Source organism: Suncus etruscus, chromosome 14 (genome assembly GCF_024139225.1).
Source record: "Suncus etruscus isolate mSunEtr1 chromosome 14, mSunEtr1.pri.cur, whole genome shotgun sequence".
Classification (NCBI taxonomy): Eukaryota; Metazoa; Chordata; class Mammalia; order Eulipotyphla; family Soricidae; genus Suncus; species Suncus etruscus.
The window spans coordinates 49,264,332-49,284,264 of record NC_064861.1 but is presented as its reverse complement, the minus strand read 5'-3'; the positions used below and the strand labels follow the sequence as shown (position 1 = coordinate 49,284,264).

The 19,933-nt window shown below is 41.6% G+C and overlaps 1 pseudogene; it reads left to right on the top strand.

Moving 5' to 3' along the window:
* Positions 1-10,732: 10,732 nt before the first annotated feature.
* On the top strand, positions 10,733-10,820 carry LOC126028958 (uncharacterized; annotated as a pseudogene).
* The last annotated feature ends 9,113 nt before the right edge of the window (positions 10,821-19,933 follow it).

Here is a 19,933-nt window from a genome sequence, read left to right as displayed (position 1 = left end):
CTAAAAACATGGCACCCAAACTCTAATCATTAATAATTAAACTTAAAAATGTATTTGTCGGGTCCGGAGAGATAGCACAGCAGCATTTGCCTTGCAAGCAGCCGATCCAGGACCAAAGGTGGTTGGTTCGAATCCCGGTGTCCCATATGGTCCCCCGTGCCTGCCAGGAGCTATTTCTGAGCACATAGCCAGGAGTAACCCCTGAGCACCACCAGGTGTGACCCAAAAACCAAAAAAAAAATGTATTTGTCAAGAAAGACCTAGACAAGAGGGGAAAAGAATGATTCAGGGTCTTTTGAAGGACTCTGTGATCTGTGTCCCTTTTCAGGAAGCTGTCTCAGTGCACTCCCATTATTCTCATTGCTCTCTCTGTGTACCCATGGCCATTGTTCATAAATTAATGGGAATTATGGGGGCTTCAATCTAGAAAATGCCTCCTTTCCTCTCCTGGCCTGATTTTTTGTGCTCCATTCTCCTCCAACTTTCCTCCTAGAAGGATTGAGTGGAAAAGAGAATTTCAAGGAAGAAATAACCCCAAGAGGGACAGTTGTAACTCCAATTAGAGGCACCTTGATAGCTTGCAGATGCCTGACATATAGTATGTCCTTGGAGATGCTCAGTGAGTGTTATATTGGCAGGAGGCAGGTACCAGACAAGCACATGCAACACAGGTATATAGTCACACAATATGCCTGCTCAAACACACACTGGATGCTTTCCTGGCCCAGAGAAGTTATGTGTGTGTGTGTGTGTGTGTGTGTGTGTGTGTGTGTGTGTGTGTGTGTCTGTCTGTCTGTCTGTCTATCTGTCTGTCTGTCTATGTGTCAGGAACCTTGGCAGCCACATTCTGGGAGCAGCAGCTCCTCTTCTCTGTTTCTCTCCTTTTCTTGGCACCTCTCCTTGCCCAGGAGCGGAGGCAGCCACTAATATTGTTCCCTGGCCTAAATAGATAATTGCCCTTCTGGCTGGATAAAAGATGTCTCACGGAGCAGAGTGAAATATCATTAATAAAGGAGACTGATTTCCTCAGGAATTCCTCCAGAAGTGAGATTAATAAGCCCTCCCCTGGCGTTAGATAGAATCTTCAGCTCTCTGCTCACCGCATGACTTACTCTCGCCACGCCCGCCCTATTCTGTCATTAATCATTATGGGAGGCCCACAGTTTATCTCGGCTAATGGGCCTGATACACAAACAACAACTTTTCCCTCCCATTTGACAAGGGAGAAATTCAGGAGGGAGAATTCATCAACTCTGTTTCTTCATAGGGAAAGGAGTCAGCTCTTTTTTTACCCAAGAATTGGGATGCAGCCCCCAGCCAGCACATAAATGAGTCTGAGGGGTAACCCAAGGAGTGTACCCTTGAAGGGAGCAAGGTAGGAATAGGAGTGTCCTCTGAAGCCTAAATATGTGAGCAAAGACATCTCACCCATGTCATGGGGTTCTGCATGTGTGTCAGTGATCCCTAAGAGTTTGAACACATATGCACACACAAAAAGATCCAAGTATTATGAACCTAGCTTGGCATGACATGCTCAGTTTTCCATGAAAACAGACATGTAGTATCAACTTGTGTGTGACTTGTGACTGTGTCTGTCAAATCTATGTCTGTATATGATGCTGTGCATATACAGCATCATAAAACCTAGGTTTTATAAAAATAGGTTTTAGCAGGTAGACTCCTACTGATGCCTAGATGGTTACTACTTTTTTATAGCCATACTCACTGGAAAGATGAACTCTTCAATCTGAAGAAAATGAACAAAATGTATTGCCACATACTTATTTATACTCTCCTCAAATCATTCTGTATTTATGTTTGACTGCAGGATGGTACCTTGGAAGCATAACCTAGGCAAAGAGTCTCATCAAATGATTTTGTTATTTTGGAGGCACAACAAGCTATGATCAAGGCTCACTCCTGGCTCCAGTCTCTGGGGACCAGATGTGGATACTAGGGATAAAGCCAGAGATAGCTGTGTGCAAGGAAAGTCCCTTAATCCTAGTGCTATCTCTCCAGTTTCTTCCATCTGTTTTGGGGGGTGGAGAAACATTGGAGCAAGGGAAGTCTCGAAAGAAAGCCAGCCTTGGGACAAGTGTGTTTGACCAGTACAGGGATCTGGAAGTGATACATTAGCACCCAATAGACTTTCTTACCAGGTCAAGCTTAGAGCTAGATTAGAGAATTCTTAAGCAATCCTAGGCTGGAATTCTCAGAACGTATTTTGTGGTGAGGGAGGTAGGATCCTCATGGGATTCAAGTACCTACATATCATGGTTGAAATTCAGAATGAAGGCCCTGGACAATCTTAAAAGCAAGGTCTGAGGGTTCGAGGGAGATTTCTGGGTACTGAAGGGTATGGATTTGGATTACCAAGCAAAACACTACTGAACACTCAGGCCCACCACTTCTAGCCTGGTTCTTCACAGCACCTGTGGTCCCTAGTCACGGGCCCAGCTCCTCCTGTGATCCCAGTTATGCCCTCCCTAATAGGAGGGTGGTGCTGGCCCCATCAATAGCAGCATTCAGCTTGATGGGTTTTTGTCCAATGGCCACAGAAATGCCTAATTCCAGTGGGAAGGTGAGAGGCCGACTGGGTATATATTTATAACTGTCCTCCCTGGCCTTGTGGTGGGCAGCAAGACAGCGCCCACATGGGCAGTGAGTGAGCCCTGAATCTTAGGTCTGACAGAGACATTGCTTGTCTGGGTAGGAGGAGTATGCCAGCCTGGCCCACATTGCAGGCAGGAGCTGAGCAACAGCCCTCAGCTTAGGTTGCATCCTTGCCTCCCCGCCCCATGCCACGAGGAACCGGGTGGTTTCAGAGTCATTTCTGATGTGTCTCATGAAACCCGAGTGCTGAATCCTGAAGCACAGCCACACACCGGCTGCTGCTCCCCTTGGTGATGGCAAAGAATGTGCCACGGGGCGATTCTGGCTGTCCTGCCAGTTTCAGCTCAGAGCATGTGGTCTTTGTAGATGGAATTAGAGGCAGCTTTCATGTTAACACACTGAAATGAGCAGGGTTGGGTTTTACAAAACAAACTCCTCTGGGTCTGAATTGCTTGGTGGTGGCCCCAGCTGCAGACAAACACTTACACCCACACCTCACACACAGCCACATGTGTGCTGCTGAAGAGCAAACAGGGCTGACTAGGGCATGGTTGGGTTAAAATCCCAGCTCTATTGTTGATAAAAAAAAGATGAAGGACCTTGGGCCCCTTACTCAGTTAGAACTGTCTGATGGGCTACCAGTAGGACTTAACCCTAGTATTTCACTGTCATAATACTTAATTAAAAAAGGAAGGGGCCAGAGCAATAGCAGAGTGGGCAGGGCATTTGTCCTGCACACAGTCCACCTGAGTTTAATCCCGGCATTTCATATGGACCCCCAAGCCTGCCAGGAGTGATTTCTGAGCACAGAGCCATGAACAAACCTGTGAGTGCTGCTAGGTGTGGCCCCCCCCCCAAAAAAAAAGTGGGCCAGAGCGGTGGCACAGCGGTAGGGCGTTTGCCTTGCACGTGTCTGACCTAGAACAGACTGCAGTGCAATCCCCTGGTGTCCCATATGGTCCCCTGAGCCAGGAGCGATTTCTGAGCACATAGGCAGGAATAACCCTTGAGTGTTACAAGGTGTGGCCCCAAAACCAAAAACCAAAAAAACAAGAACAAAAACAAAATAACAACAAAAAGAGGAATAACTCCAGCATCATGTGCATGCTTAGAGGACTGATTTCTCTGTGTTCTCCAGGTGGGACTCTTTGAAAGCAGAGAGTTCCTATTGGTTGCTAGAGGACCCTGGAAGCTGGAAAATATCCCATATTAATGATTGGTAATAGCACTTTCAGACCTCCAAATAAACCCACCAAGTCACACATAATAAAACATTCTACCTTTGGGTAGAGAGGACAGTTGTTGGGATTTGCATTGGAGGGACCTCTGTGAGTCTACAGGCTTCTCCCACCTGAGAGACTTTTCCCCTAATTCCTGTATATGGACTCATGTGGCTGAAGTATTCAGGCCCAAAATCTTTCGCTTGTCTCTCCAACCTGGGTCAGCTCAAGTTATTGTTAAACCTGAGGACCTCATGTCCTCAAAGGTCATCTTCAGCCTGAGATTCCCGGATCCCACGGAAGCTTGTGGGTGCTGCTTTTCAGGTCTCCATTAGTTCTCTAAAATGCACTTTTTTCCCACTGAACTTCTGGTTCACCTTCATGTAGATGGGAAGAAAGGAAGTTTACAAAGTCAGGGAACTCCTGGCAGACTAATTGCAAAGCCATCTATGGGAGGCACCCCTGAGCCACTAACTTGGCTCCATCCGCATAAATCCTCTGACCCACCGGAGCAGACACAAGCTTTCAGTTACTGAGACTTCTAAAAAAAAATAAGCCACTGGTGCTAGAAAGTTATAACATTCCCCAAATGTGTACAAATGCTTCATTTTAGCAGAGAGAGAGGCTGGTTTGAACTTCGATCTAGAGTAGTCACAGTAGCTAGCTGAAATTACAAACTGCCTCCTGTTTATATCAGAATTATTTTTATCAGTTCTAGATATGCCAAAGGACATGGAATTTTCCTCTTCTAAGAGCAATGAAAAAAAATGGGGGGGGGTTGAGCCACACCCAGTGATGTTCAGGGGTTACTCCTGGCTAAGCACTCAGAAATCACTCCTGGCTTGGGGGATCATATGGGACACCAGGGGATTAAACCACAATTCATACTAGGTAGCACAGGCAAGGCAGACATCTTGCCCCTTGCGCCACCTCTGTGGCCCTAAAAAAATATTTTTAAAAATACTTTTAAGTTCAAAGATTAGTTGACTCAATAAGAACTATTGTCACATAGACCAAAATAGTCTATGGCAACTGCCAGGGGTAGGGATAGAACCATATTCCAATGATTCCTTGGGGTCTGTATAAAAGGGGTGTTTTTCTTTCCTAGTTCCCCAGATCAGGAAACCAGACCTTCAACCCATCTGTGGGAGTCCAAGCACAGACACAGCAGATAACTAGATCTATTAGATGTACCAGTATAGGCTCCAAGGGCCTGGATTTAACCAGCAACCTACTGAGTGGAGGCCCTGACTGAGAACTTGTTCTGTTTCTAGGCATCAGCCAGAATTCTAGAAACTCCAGGACAACTATCTAGAGTTTGGTATGCTTGGGAGGGTAGGCTGTTTGTAGGTAGGGCCTAAATGGATGCAGATGCAGTAGTCACACCTTAAAATGAGATTCCAAATGAGAGTAGGGAATAAAAGAGAGACACATGGGAAAACCCCCAAGACACATGTAATACACATAAAATACACATATATGTATAAACAGATGTGTACATGCAAATACTTATCACATGTACATGAAAGTATGCCTGTATACCCCTATACTAGTGCACATGTGAACACACACACACACACACACACACACACACATACACACACCTGCTTCCCTGCCTGGAGGACCAGCTCCTTGCAGGGCCTAGTGAGGCATAGAAACAAGTTCTTTCTGAGTACGGTGGCCAGTGCCTGGCCATTCCCTACCTCTCAGGAGAAACTGAGATGAAGTGCCTGGCAGGAAAGGGACTTGCTGCATCCTGGCCTAATTACAGGGCCCTTCTGGGCCTGGCTCGGTCAGCCCAGCCTTTGCCCTCACCCCTGCCTGTTCCCTTTCCTGTGTGCTTGGTCCTGGTGTCCATTAGGCTCTATTACCTGGCAGGGCCACGGCCTTTGAAGTGACTGCAGAGGCCGCCAACAAGCGATTTTCTTCTCACCTGTCACCACTTATTTGCTGAGGATCCTGGCCTATGGCCCAGCATTTTTTAACTAATGGGGATTAAATAATCCAGCTGTAATACAAATGCCCACTCATGGCCCCTGAGTCCACATGGAGTCATTAAGACCTTAGCCTGAGCTGGCAGGAATTCTGGTGGAGGGGTGAATAGAGCCCAGCAGCAGATTCTGGATTTTTTTTATTGCCTCCTCATTATAGCTATTATCCACAAACACAACCGCTAATGAGAGGGCTGAGGAGTTTGGGAGAGGAAAGGTTTCATTTGGGCTAGAGAAGGAAGCCATCGTCTGCCCTGAAATAGCAATGCCTGTCTGAACTACCTCTGTCCCAGCATACTGGTCCCAGAGCATGAGTGCTGGATAGTGGATGCAGAATGTTCTGAATGTTGGCAAAAGAAGGGGATGCTCACATCTCCATGTGGGGTGGCAACATTTAAAGCACTCAGAATGCTAAAATTCACCATGGAACTGATCATCGCACAGCCTGGGACATGCTGGGAGTCTGGGAGAAAGCCTGTCACCGTTTTTCTTGGACAATAGGTACAGATCATCAGAACTGACTGAGGCCAGGTTTTAGGGGTAAACAAGTGAGGCACTCAGCTCAGGGCAAAGTTTAAGGCTGTGCCCCAAAACAAAACAAACAAATAAAATTCCATCAGCAAGAAACTATTTTAATGCACTGTTTTTGGAAAATCAAAATGAGTAGAAAAAAAAAATCCATGAAACAGAACATGTCTGTTTTAAATAATGGCAAGCTCCAACAGGATCAAGATTTGGAAGATAGAAATGAAGCCAAACTCTGGAAATACACAGGGTCAGCTTCTGCATTTGAAGTGTTGATTGGTGGTGGAAGGGGTGGGAGTGGGAATGGGGATGGTGGTGACTGGAGCACAACAGGCTGGAGCACAGACTTTGTAGGCAGGAGACTCCAGTTGAGTCCCCAACCTGCAAGATTTCCCAAGCATCACCAGGTACAACCCCCAAGCGCCAAGCCAGAAGTAGCCTTTATCAGGTGTGGCCCAAATACCAAAAATAAGCAAACAAAATGTGTCATCAATTGTCACAGATGTAGCTCAGTGGTAGAGCATTTATTTACCTCGTGTGTTTGATTACCAGCATTGTAAGAAATAAAAAGATTAATAAAATGTGGATAGATTAATACAATGTGGATATCCTCTGAAATTTGGAAACTTGATACTGAATTTTAAAAGTGCTGAATTTAATAAAGCATTCTTTATCATGGTGGCTGGGTCCTCTTAATGCTTCACTGGTTTCACCCCAGTCTGAACCTTGAGAAATCAGAGATAGGAAATTAAAGCTCACTTGGAAGCAACTCTTGCCTCTGTGCTCTGGAAGGCAGAGCTCCAAGTTGCATTTCTGAGCTTCCCTCCAGGCTGTTTCCTCTTCCTCATACTTACTCCTCGATGCCCTTCCCTGCTATAATGATGCCTGGGGATATCCTGATCATGCCCCCATACCCCCATAAGACCATGCTGCTTCTTGATCTGTTTCAGCTGGTTTAAGTCTTGAGCAATTTCCAGGAGGGCAAGTGCTATGAAGAGTTAACTTCACAGGAGACTTGGAGGAGAGTATCTAATTCCCCATAACAAACGCTCCTGATCTTGTTCTTCACTTGCTTCCTTCTCAGGTGATACTGACCCCATGTGTCATCATACTCAAGATCTCAGTAAGGGGTTCAGATAATGGCCCTGACTGATAAGAGCCTTGTCAAGTCCCCAGAGTTTGAGAGATTTTAGAGTAGACTAGAACACATGCCTTTCATATGGCTGAACCCCCAAATCTCTCAATACTTGTTGTACCTCATGTTTTTCGGCTATGAAGCAAGGATAACCCCACCTAGAACCGAGCTCTTCGAAGGAATAAATGGGTTCAGAGATGTGCTGTACTTAGAATGTGCTGATATGTCTACACTGTGCTTCAAACAGTGTCAACATGAGCTCTCCAGGAGGGAAACTGGAAACATTGGTGGTGGAAAATGTGCACTGGTGAAGGGTGTTGTACACTGTATGACTAAAACTCAACCAGAAACAACTTTATAACTGTAGGAAAAAAACCTCAGCTGTACTATCAACTATCTTATAAACCACCATATTTATTTTTTTTTGTTTTGTTTTGTTTTTGGGTAACACCCAGCAGTGCTCAGGGGTTACTCCTGGCTGTCTGCTCAGAAATAGCTCCTGGCAGGCATGGGGGACCATATGGGACACCGGGATTCGAACCAACCACCTTTGGTCTTGGATCGGCTGCTTGCAAGGCAAACACCGCTGTGCTATCTCTCCGGGCCCAAACCACCATATTTAAATAAAGTAATTTTGAGCCCTTGCTGAAGCTATGTAAGCAGAGGTAAGCCAAAAAAGGCGAAGCAGGGAGGAGCCTGCCTGTTGCCGCTGCCCACCACTCTGGGCCTGCAGCTGATCATCACTGTGGGTGCTGAGACTAATCCCCTCCCAAAAGCCATTGTTGAAGCTGTGTAAGTGAAGGTAAGCCAGAAACTGCGAAGCAGGGAGAAGTGTGGCTGCTTTGCTTCACTGTTGCGTGCATCTCCTTGCCCATGAACCCCACCACAACAAGCAGTAGAAGCCACACTACAAGCATGCCAATGAGGAAACAACACAAGAAAACAGCATGCATAGAGAATAAGATGGCAGCTCTGATGACCCGAAAAGTACCAAACACATAGTTAGCCGCTCAGAAAAGTTTAGAGTAGTAATATAGAGGTTGCTCATAGAACTCAAAGAAAACATAGATAAATCTGAACAGAACACAAAGATAGAAATCAGAAAACTTCAAAGTAAAGTAACAGGAGCAAAAATTCAGCAAATGAAATTAAAAACTCAATGGAAAGCTTCTCCAACAGAGTAACAGCAGCTGAGGACAGAATCAGCAAGCTGGAAGATGAGATGTGGAGCAACTCCATACAGCAGAAGAGACTGGAAAAAGAACCTTAAAGCAGATTATCAAACAATGGAAAAAAATATTCAAAGAATGTGAACAGATGAAAATAGAAGTCCTTGAAAAGTTCAACAAAAACAACATAAGAATCATTGGAGTCCCAGAGATACAGAAAGAAAATCCCCAGTTAGAATCAATAGTCAAGGACATCATTACAGAGAAATTCCCAGAGCTTAAGATGGCATGCAATCAAATCCTGCATGCCTGAAGAGTACCAGCTAAAAGAGACCTGAATAAAAGCACCCTAAGACACATTCTAGTCACAATGACAAATCTCACAGATAGGACTAGAAGACTGAAAGCAGCAAGATCAATAAGGGAAATTACATTCAAAGGAGCATCCTTAAGATTTTCAGCAAACCTGTCCAAAAAACCCACAAGCTCAAAAGGCAGTGGTGGGATATAGTGACAAAATGCAAGGAAATGAATACTTCGCCCATAATACTGCACCCAGCCAGACTCATTTTCAGGTTTGAAGGAAGTATACATAACTTCAAGGATAAGCAGCAGCTCAGAAACTTTACAGACTCTAAACCAGCCTTAAAAGAAAATCTGAAAGGTCTACTTTAAGACAAGAAAGACCAACACACACAACAAACTTCTACACAAAGATGACATCAAATGCCATGACAATAGTCTCTCTCACGTCAATGGAATAAATGTACCAGTTAAGAGACACAGAGTGGCAAAATGTATCAAAAAGCTGAAGCCAACATTCTGCTGCCTACAAGAAACACATCTAAATAGTCAGAACAAACTAGACTCAAAATAAAAGACTGGAGGAGAACCATCCAAGCAAACAACTCCTTAAAAAAGCTGGAGTAGCCATATTAATATCAGATAACCCAAACTTTAGACTCAGAAAAGTTATAAGAAACAAAGATGGTCCTAATTAAAAGATATATACAGCAGGAAGAAATCACTTTCCTAAACATATATGCACCCAAGGAGGGACCAGAAAAATATTTAATACAATTGTTGACAAATATGAAAGAAGACATCAATAGCTATACAATAATAGTAGAAGACCTCAACACTTCCCTGTCATCCCTTGATAGGTCAAACAGGCTGAAACTCAACAAGAATATACTAGCTCAGAAAAGAGAAATGGAAGAAAGTGAAGTTGTAGATATAAATAGGGCACTCCATCCCCAGAAAACTGGATACACATTTTTCACCAATACATATGCATCATTCTCCAGAATAGACTACATGCTGACGCATAAAACATATCTCCATAAAGTCAAGAGGATAGAAATTGCACCGACTATCTTCACAGATCACAAAGCACTCTAATTAGAAGTGAATTCAAAGGTTCACAGAAGAAAAACTTTAACGTCTGGAAATTAAACAGCACACTAATCAGTACTACTAATCAGTAGGTCAGAAATGAAATCAGAGGAAATCAAAACATTTCTGGAAATAAATGACAATGAAGACACAAACTATCAGAATTTATGGGACACAGCAAAAGCAGTACTAAGAGGAAAATATATAGCTTTGTAAGCACACATTAGATAGGAAGAAGGGACCTATATAAATAGCTTAATGATGTAGCTTTTAAAATCAGAAAATGATCAACAAAAGGAGCCAAAAATAGGTAGGCAGAAGGAAATAATAAAGCTTAGAGCAGAAATCAAAGAAATATAAATCAAAAATCAATTCGAAAAATCAAAAAAAGCAGAAATTTGTTCTTTGAAAATATAAACAAGATTGATAAACCGTTAGCAAAACTCATAAAGAAACTGAGAGAAACTTAATAAGCTGGATTAGAAATGAAAAGGGTGAGATCAATACAGATACTGCAGAGATTCAAAAGGTAATCAGAGACTACTTTGAGAAACTCTATGCCATGAAACATGAGAATCTGGAGGAAATGAATAAATTCTTGGACTCCTACAATCATCCACGGTTAAACTAGGATGATTTAGCATATCTAAATAGACCCATCACTATTGAGAAAATTAAAAGAGCATACTCTGGTTTCTCTTCAGATCGCATAAATCTTTCGCCTTTTACTAAAGATTTCTGTGGAGAGGAACAATTCTGAGAAAATTAAAAGAGTAATCAAAAGTCTCCCCAAAAACAAAAACCCAGACCCAGATGGATTCATAACAAATTCTTTCAAACCTTTCTAGAGGAACTACTATCAACCCTTTTCAGGCTCTTTCATAAAATTGAAAAATCAGAAACACTCCCAAATAGTTTTTATGAAGCTAACATCACCCTGATACCAGAACAAGACATATGTTTCAAGAAAAGAAAACTACAGATCAATATCCCTGATGAACACAGATGCAAAGGTCCTCAACGAAATTCTGGCAAATAGGATCCAATGCCTCATCAAGAAGGTCATACACCATGACCAAGTAGGATTCATTCCAGGAATGCAAGGATGGTTTAACATCCATAAATCAATCAACATAATAGATCATATCAACAAAAAAGATAAAGAAAAACCATATGATCATATCAATAGATGCAGAGAAAGCATTTGATAAGGTCCAACACCCACTTTTGATAAAAGCTCTCATCAAGATGGGAATTGAAGGAACTTTTCTCAATATAGTCAAGGCCATCTACACAAGCCAATGGAAATACTATTCTCAATCATGATAAACTAAAAACCTTTCCTCTAAAATATGGTACAAGACAAGGCTATCCTCTCTCACCACTCCTATTCAACATAGTGCTAGATGTTCTTTTCATATAAATTTGGCAAGAAAAAGATATCAAGGGCATCCAGATAGGAAAGGAATAAGTCAAGCTCTCATTGTTTGCAGATGACATGATATTATATCTAGAAAACCCTAAAGACTCTACCAAAAAGCTTCTAGAAACAATAGATTCAAATAGCAAAGTGGCAGGCTACAAAATTAATGCACAAAATCAATGTCCTTCTTATACACCAATAATAATAGATAAGAAATGGACATTTAAAAAACAAACCATTCACTTTAGTGTCATATAAACTCAAATATCTTGGAGTCAACTTAACTAAAGATGTGAAGGACCTATACAAAGAAAACTACAAAACCTTGCTCCAAGAAATAAGAGAGGACACAAAGAAATGGAGACACATACCCAGCTCATGGATTGGGAGGATTAACATAATTAAAATGGCAATACTTCCCAAAGCATTGTACAGATTTAATGCAACCCCTCTAAGATACCCATGACATTCTTCAAAAAAGTGGATTAAATACTCCTGAAATTCATTTGGAACAATAAACACTCACAAATAGCTAGAGTAACCCTTGGGAAAGGGAGAATAGGAGGCATCACTTTTCCCAATTTTAAATTGTATTACAGAGCTATAGTCATTTAAATAGCATGGTATTGAAATAAAGACAGAACCTCAGATCAGTGAAATAGACTTGAGTATTCAGAAAATGTTCCTCAGACATACAATCAATTAATCTTTGATAAAGGGGCAAGAAGTGCAAAATGAAGCAAGAAAAGCCTCTTCAACAAGTGGTGTTGGGGCAACTAGTCAGTCAGTTGCAAAAAAAAAGTGAATTCAGACCTCCATCTAACACCATGCACAAAGGTCAAAACCAAATGATTTAAAGATCTAGACATCAGACTCAAAACCATAACATATATTGAAAACACATAGGTAAAACACTCCATGACGTCTAGACTAAAGGCATCTTCAAGGGCAGAAGCAGCACTCTCCATACAAGTGGACATAGAGATAAACAGATGGGACTATATTAGACTAAGGAACTTTTGCACCTCAAAGGAAATAGTGCCTACGATACAAAAGCCGCCCACAAAATGGGAGAAACTATTCACCCAATACTCCTCAGACAAGGGGCTAATATTTAAGATATACAAGTTACTGGCTGAACTTAACAAGAAAAAAATCTAACCCCATCAAAAAATGGGGAGAAAAAATGAATAAACAATTTCTTGAAGAAGAAATAAAAATGACCAAAAGGCACATGAAAAAAATTTCCACATCACTAATCATCAGGGAGATGCAAATCAAAACAATGATGAGGTACCATCTCATGCCACAGAGACTGGCACACATCACAAAGAATAAGAACAATCAGAGCTGGCAGGGATATGGGGAGAAAGAAACTCTCATTCACTGCTGGTTGGAATTCCATCTAGTCCAGCCCTTATGATAAGCAATATGGAGATTCTTAAAAAAAAAAAAATTGAGCTCCCATATGATTTAACTATACCACTTCTAGGGAGATACCCTAGGAACACAAAAAAAAAAAACAAAACAATTCAAAACTCCCTTCCTCACACTTATATTCTTTTTTTCTCTTTTTTAAATATTTTTTCTTTATTTAAACATCTTGATTACAAATATGATTGTGATTAGGTTTCAGTCATGTAAAGAACACTCCCCTTTGCGGGCCCTGGGGGGAGGGTGGGGGAGAGAAATTCCTCCCCTATGCATACACAAACTACAGAGGCAGGGGCTGCACCCATAAGACTCCACATGCCAGTTCTTCTGTTTCTCTTCAGCTGGTATGTTGGGGGCTTTGGGCAGGACAGCTAGCCATAGGCCCCCTGGGCTGACCATTTAGTCCAGGGGACTGAGATCCCCCCACGCCAGACTGGTTTTCAGGGGCACGCCTGGTAAATCGGGCCCTGGGGGGAGGGTGGGGAAGAAAAATTCCTCCCTATGCATACTGGACCCCATTCATGAGTTCTTTTCTCACTAGTATTCATTTTCAACTCCCAAAAATATTATTAATTCTCGACTGTTTCTAGGGAAAAAATGGAATTCCCTAGATTTGGAGGATAATATTCAAATAGGTCTCTAAAATCAGTGTATATGTAGACGTGACTTCCTATACAGTGGTCCTCTCTGACTACCAAGCCTAATCCATAAACAATTTATCTATACAATGTATATAGCCTCTCTGATATATTTCCCCTCCTCCACGCCAGAGCCCCTCTACTCCCTCATCTCCCAATCCAGATTCATTATCTTCCCCTTAATTAACCCTCTCTACCCTCAGTTCTTTAATTTGTTAGGCACCAAGACCGACCTCCTGCCCCAACAGATTCTGACCTTTCGCACACCCCTACAAAGCTCATTAACTCTTAACTCTCTCACCCCCAACCATCAGTACCCCACATTTACCCTGTTTAACTTCAGTACTACACAGTCCTATCACAGACCAAAGTCGTGCATTGGATTTAACAACCCCCAACTATTTCAAAAGACAGAAAATGGACACATGTCTTTTGAATATTTATGTGTATTTTCTTTAACAGCTATCACTCTTTCTAAATATTCTTTTACTGTGAAGATTCTACCCACTTTTTATCTTGTCTTCTCTTTGTGAGCTGTTCAATAAGGAATTTTGGTGGAAGAGTCCCTAAGTTTAATGCTTATGATTGAACCATATCATGGGGATTGTTGGACTTGTTCTTATGGCCCTATATGCGTCAATAACGCCACATGGCATTGTTTCTTGTTTACATAGACACATTAAAATGGGAAAATACTATACATACAAATAAGTTCTTATCTAATAGAGATTGGAACACACAAATCTTGTAGTGCAATGGGACCTTATACCTGAACATTGATATAATGACCTGCCACAGGGCTCAGAAGAATGGACATTCTCCATTCACCCCTGAACCAGGGAAGCTATCCATGAAGCATCCGAGGTTTTTTATAACAACATCTAGAATCAATCCTCTACCAGGGAAGACCCTACCACTGCTCTGACATTGACCTGCTCAAAAGAGACTTCCCTTAACACTAAGAAGACTTAACAACAATGACCTGCTTACAGGACAGGGTTCTCTGCATTGCCCTTTAATTGTGAGTTGAAACGAGAGGATGCTCTGCACCATCCTGACTGCAATGTAGGATATGCAGATTCCAGGATCTTTAATACAGAAGCATGATACCAACAGCAGAGACTGTGTGAAAAATAAAAGTGTATTGGCACTACAGACAATGACCTGGATTGGACAAACTAGTTTGCCTGGAGCCTAGAGTTGGTCTTATGCCAGGAAACTTCAGGGGTAGGGTCTCCTTGTGTTTAGGCCAAGGCTTTTCCTTTCCATGTCCCTCATATTTTGGTGGGCTTATGCAAACAATAATCACCACTCTAACACCGTTTTTACTGTGCTCCTTTGACTCTAATCCTTAAGAAAAACAACCCACTTACACTTTTGAGGTTAACTTAAACTAATATGCATGTGCATGGAAATGTAAAAAAGTACTTTGCCTTCAATGTTTAATGAGTTACATAAGTTTTATGTCTTTAGATTGCTTTGTGTGCTGCTAATAAATATTATGTACTACAATCTGGGGACTTGAGGGACAAAGTAATTGTACATGGGTTCCGTTTTATTTTTCTTACTGTTCTTTGGCTGAAAGTTCAAAGTTAAGATATCAAAGTTGGACTACTGAGAATTCTGTTTATGGGTGATTGTCCTTCCACTGTAACTTTACCTTGTCTTCTTTCTTTGCATCTTTGTTCTCATAATTAAAAATAAAAAATTAACAAAAAAAGAACACCCCCCTTCACCAGTGCAACATTCCCACCACCAATGTCCCAAATCTCCCTCCAACCCACCCCAACCCCACCTGTACTCTAGACAGGCTTTCCAGTTCCCTCATTCATTCACATGATTATAGTAGTTCTCAGTGTAGTTATTTCTATAACTGCACTCACTACTCTTTGTGGTGAGCTTCATGAAGTGAGCTGGAAGTTCCAGCCCTCCTCTCATTGTCTCTGAGGATTGTTGCAAAAATGACTTTTATTTTTCTTAAAGCCCATAGATGAGTGAGGCTATTCTGCGTCTCTCTCTCCCTCTGGCTTATTTCACTCAGCATGATAGATTCCATGTACGTCCATGTATAGGAAAATTTCATGACTTCATCTCTCCTTACATAATATCTCCTGCATAATATCCCATTGTGTATATGTACTACAGTTTCTTTAGCCATTCATCTGTTAAAGGGCATCTTGATTGTTTCCAGAGCCTGGCTATTGTGAATAGTGCTGCAATAAATATAGGTGTGAGGAAGGAGTTTTTGTATTGTATTCTTGTGTTCTTAGGGTATATCCCTAGGAGTAGAATAGCTGGGTAGAATGGGAGCTCAATTTCCAGTTTTTGGAGGAATCTCCATATCACTTTCCATAGAGCTTGGCTAGACGGCATTCCCACCAGCAGTCACACTTATATTCATCACAGCACTATTTACAATAGCCACACTCTGGAAACAACCAAGATGCCCTTCAATAAATGAATGGCTAAATAAACTGTGGTACATATACACAATGAAATATTATGCGCCATCAGGAGAGATAAAGTCATGAAATTTTCTTATACATGGATGGACATGAAAACTATTATACTAAATGAAATAAGTCAGAGGAGAAGAGATAGATACAGGATAGTCTCACTTATTTATGAGTTTTAAGAAAAATAAAATACATTATTGAAATAATGCCCAGAGATGAGGGCTGGAAGGACTGGCTCATGATATGAAGTTCACCTCAAAGAGGGGTGAGTTCATTAGAGAAATAATACACTAACAACTACCATGACAATGTTAATGAGTGAGAGAAGTAGAATGCCTGTCTCTAATATAGGCAGGGGGTTGGGAGAAGAGAGATAGGGGGCATTGGTGGTGGGAATGTTGCACTGGTGAAGGGGTTGTTCTTTTCGTAACTGAAACTCAACTAGAGTCATGATTGTAATCACGGTGTTTGAATAAAGATATTATTTTTAAAAAAAATCACAATAACCCAATCCATAAACTGGTAGGGAGATAAATAGACCCTTCCCCAGTGAAGACTTATAGACTGATGACCAATAGTCAGAGGGAGATGTGCTCATCTTTACATCCTATCTGGAAAATGCATATCAATGAGGTACCTAGTTAGTGACAATGACAAAGATAAAAATTAAAAACCAGAAACAACTGGCATTGGTGGGGATGTGAGGAAAAGGAGTCCTCGAGGCCAGAGAGGTGGCGCTAGAGGTAAGATGTCTGCCTTGCAAGCACTAGCCAAGGAAGGACTTTGGTTCGATCTCCCAGCATCCTATATGGTCCCCCCAAGCCAGGGCAATTTCTGAGCGCTTAGCCAGGAGTAACCCCTGAGCATCAAACAGGTGTGGCCGCCCCCCCCCCCCAAAAAAAAAACCAAAACGGAAAGAAGTCCTGTTTACTGTTGGTGGGAATGTTGTCTGGTCTATCCTCTATGAAAACCAGTATACATATTTCTTCAGAAAGTAAGATTTATACTTCTATATGATCCAGTGATTCCAGTTCTTGGCATATATCCAAAACATTATCTGGAAAAGATATATATACACCTGTGTTCATTGCAGTGTTCATGGCTAGGATACAGAAACAATCCAAGTGTCCAATGACAGATGAATGGGTATAGAAATTGTGATTTATATACAGTGGACAGTTATGCAGCTATAAGGGAAAATGAAATCAAGCAGATTACAACAACTTGGAAGGAACTGGAGAGTATCTTGTTAAGGGAGATAGAGGGAGAAGGACAAATGCTAGGTGGTTTTATCTATGGCAAATAGAAAAACAAAACAAGAGAATAGACAATACTGATGACAAGCCAAGGCCTTGGTTATCAAGGATGGAACAGAATGAAGAGATGGACTAGAATTTATATAAGGGCAGCAGTATAGGGAATAATTTGGTGGTGGTGGTGAATGCAGTAACTACACAAAAACCATAAATGTGTGTAATGGAAACCAAACTGTTTGTAATAGAACAGTGTAAACATGTTAAACTGTGTAAAAATGTTAGCTGTTATAAACATGTTAGCTTTGACAATTAAAGTCAACAATCCATTGGCATTTAGAAAATAAATATAGTAATTTTAAAGAATTCAAATTCTATAAAGCAATAACAACAACCAAAAAAATGAGTCTTCCCTGATCTGAGAACCAAAAGGAGAACCAAAAGTCCTGCGTCACAGGCAAACCAGGATAGCAAACTTTTAATGGAGATGTCTAGCAAATATTATGACCATTATTATCATTAGTCTACCTGTCATTGCATCCAGAAGGCCTTCCACAATCACCTCCACACTTTTGGTTCTATGTTTGGGTTAAAGGTTCCTTTTCATTGTGCCCATGGTCTACCAGATTGCCTTATCACAGGAAACAACTTTCTGTTCTTGTGTCCATTTTTCTCAAAGCCTGTGATCATTAACTAGACAGTTCAGACCTACTCAGTACTAGATATTACCTATGTCAGCTATGAATAAGGTGGTCAAGAAATGCTTGTTAAGTGGATTCATCTGATTCAGACATCAAGAAGGTTGTGCTCAGGTTAATCAGACAAAATTAAGCAGACTATCTGAAACAGGAGATTGGAACCATCCTGAAAGGAACCCAGACATCTGCCAATCACTCCAATCTCCTGCAGGGACAGGAAAAGGCCTGGAGGGATATAATGGCCCAGCCCAACCCACACAGCCCAGCAGGAGCAGATGTGGAGGAGGAAGGATGGCCCAGAGTGCTTTCTTATCTTGGATGGATGGATTCAGGCATGTCCTCTGTCATCCTCCTATTGACAGTGATAACTTCAGCCTCTCAGTTCTACTCAACAGGGATAGGGAAGGGCCATAGACTAGAGTGGGGAGTCCTTGGTTTGAGCCTTATTAGGAAACTGAATTTGCCTCTTCAACCTGAGTTTCTGTATCTGTCAAATGCCTGTATTCATTGTCTGCCTGGACTCTAAGGGTGAACATAGACTCAAAGCCTCAGATGTGTAGACTTCTGGAAAAGTCAGCAATGTCCCCACAAATATCAATAATACAGAACTAAACTCCCAGTGTGAATGGCAGTTATTGATGTGGATCAGTAATTTCAGAATACTTGAATAGAAGTGAAGAGTAGAGTCAAAGAAAATGAGAATCCCAAGAATGTCTACAGCTCTTTTGTGAACAACCAAACTTTATTTTCAAAAAAACAAATGAATAAAAGCAGCAAGAGAAGCACAACATTAAAAAAACATAACACAATGCAATAAAGTTTTATAACAGACTTCCTTTTTTTTGGGGGGGGGTCACTCCCGGCAGCACTCAGGGGCCACTCCTGGCTCTATGCTGTGAAATTGCTCCTGACAGGCTCAGGGGACCATATGAGATGCCAGGATTCGAACCACTGTCCTTCTGTAGGCCAGCCAAATGCCTTACCTCCATGTCATCTTTCCGGTCCCATCAGACATTCTTAAGACTGAGAGGAAAGTGATTTTGGGTAGAAATGTAGATCTTCACAAAGAATAAAGACCACCAGATGTGATAAATATCTGAGTAATTAGAAAAGCAAAGCATTATCACATTGTGATGTGAGATTTTTAATTTCCATAGATAACACAGATGACAATGAGGGTAGAGGAAAAGGGGCAAAGGGTGGAAGAGGACATGAATGACCGGTGGAGCTTTAGTTTTTCCATTTCACCTCAAGTGGTACAACTAAATTCTTGATTTTGTGGATGTTCTGAACAAAATTCATTAAAATCAGAGATACGTTGGGGCTAGAGTGATAGGACAGTGGGTAGGGCAGCATTTGCCTTATACACACAACTGATAAAGGTTTGATTTCTGGTGTCCCATATGCTCCTTCAAGCTCACCAGGATTAATTCTATGAGTGCAGATCCAGCAATAAGTCCTGAGTATTGCAGAATATGGTCCTCCAAAAACCAAAACCAAACTAAATCAGAGATATCTTAAGTAAGTAACGACCATCTTTGCCTCTCATAACCTTTTAAAATTTGTTTTTTTGTGGGCCCGGAGAGATAGCATAGCGGTGTTTGCCTTGCAAGCAGCTGATCCAGGACCAAAGGTGGTTGGTTCGAATCCTGATGTCCCATATGGTCCCCCATGACTGCCAGGAGCTATTTCTGAGCAGACAGCCAGGAGTAACCCCTGAGCACTGCCGGGTGTGGCCCAAAAAACAAACAAACAAACAAAAATTTGTTTTTTGTTGTCTGATATAAGTCTGGTTATTCCAACTTTTTTAAGGCAAATGATTGCTTATAAGATTATTTGCTAGTCTTAGAGTTTGAGCCTATATTAACTTTGATGGTTCAGTCTGTCTCTGTAGACAGCAGAAAGTTGGATTCTGATTCATTTCTTGATTCTTGAGTTCAGGCCACTGACAGCAAATAAGAAACAGCGTAGCAATAACACATG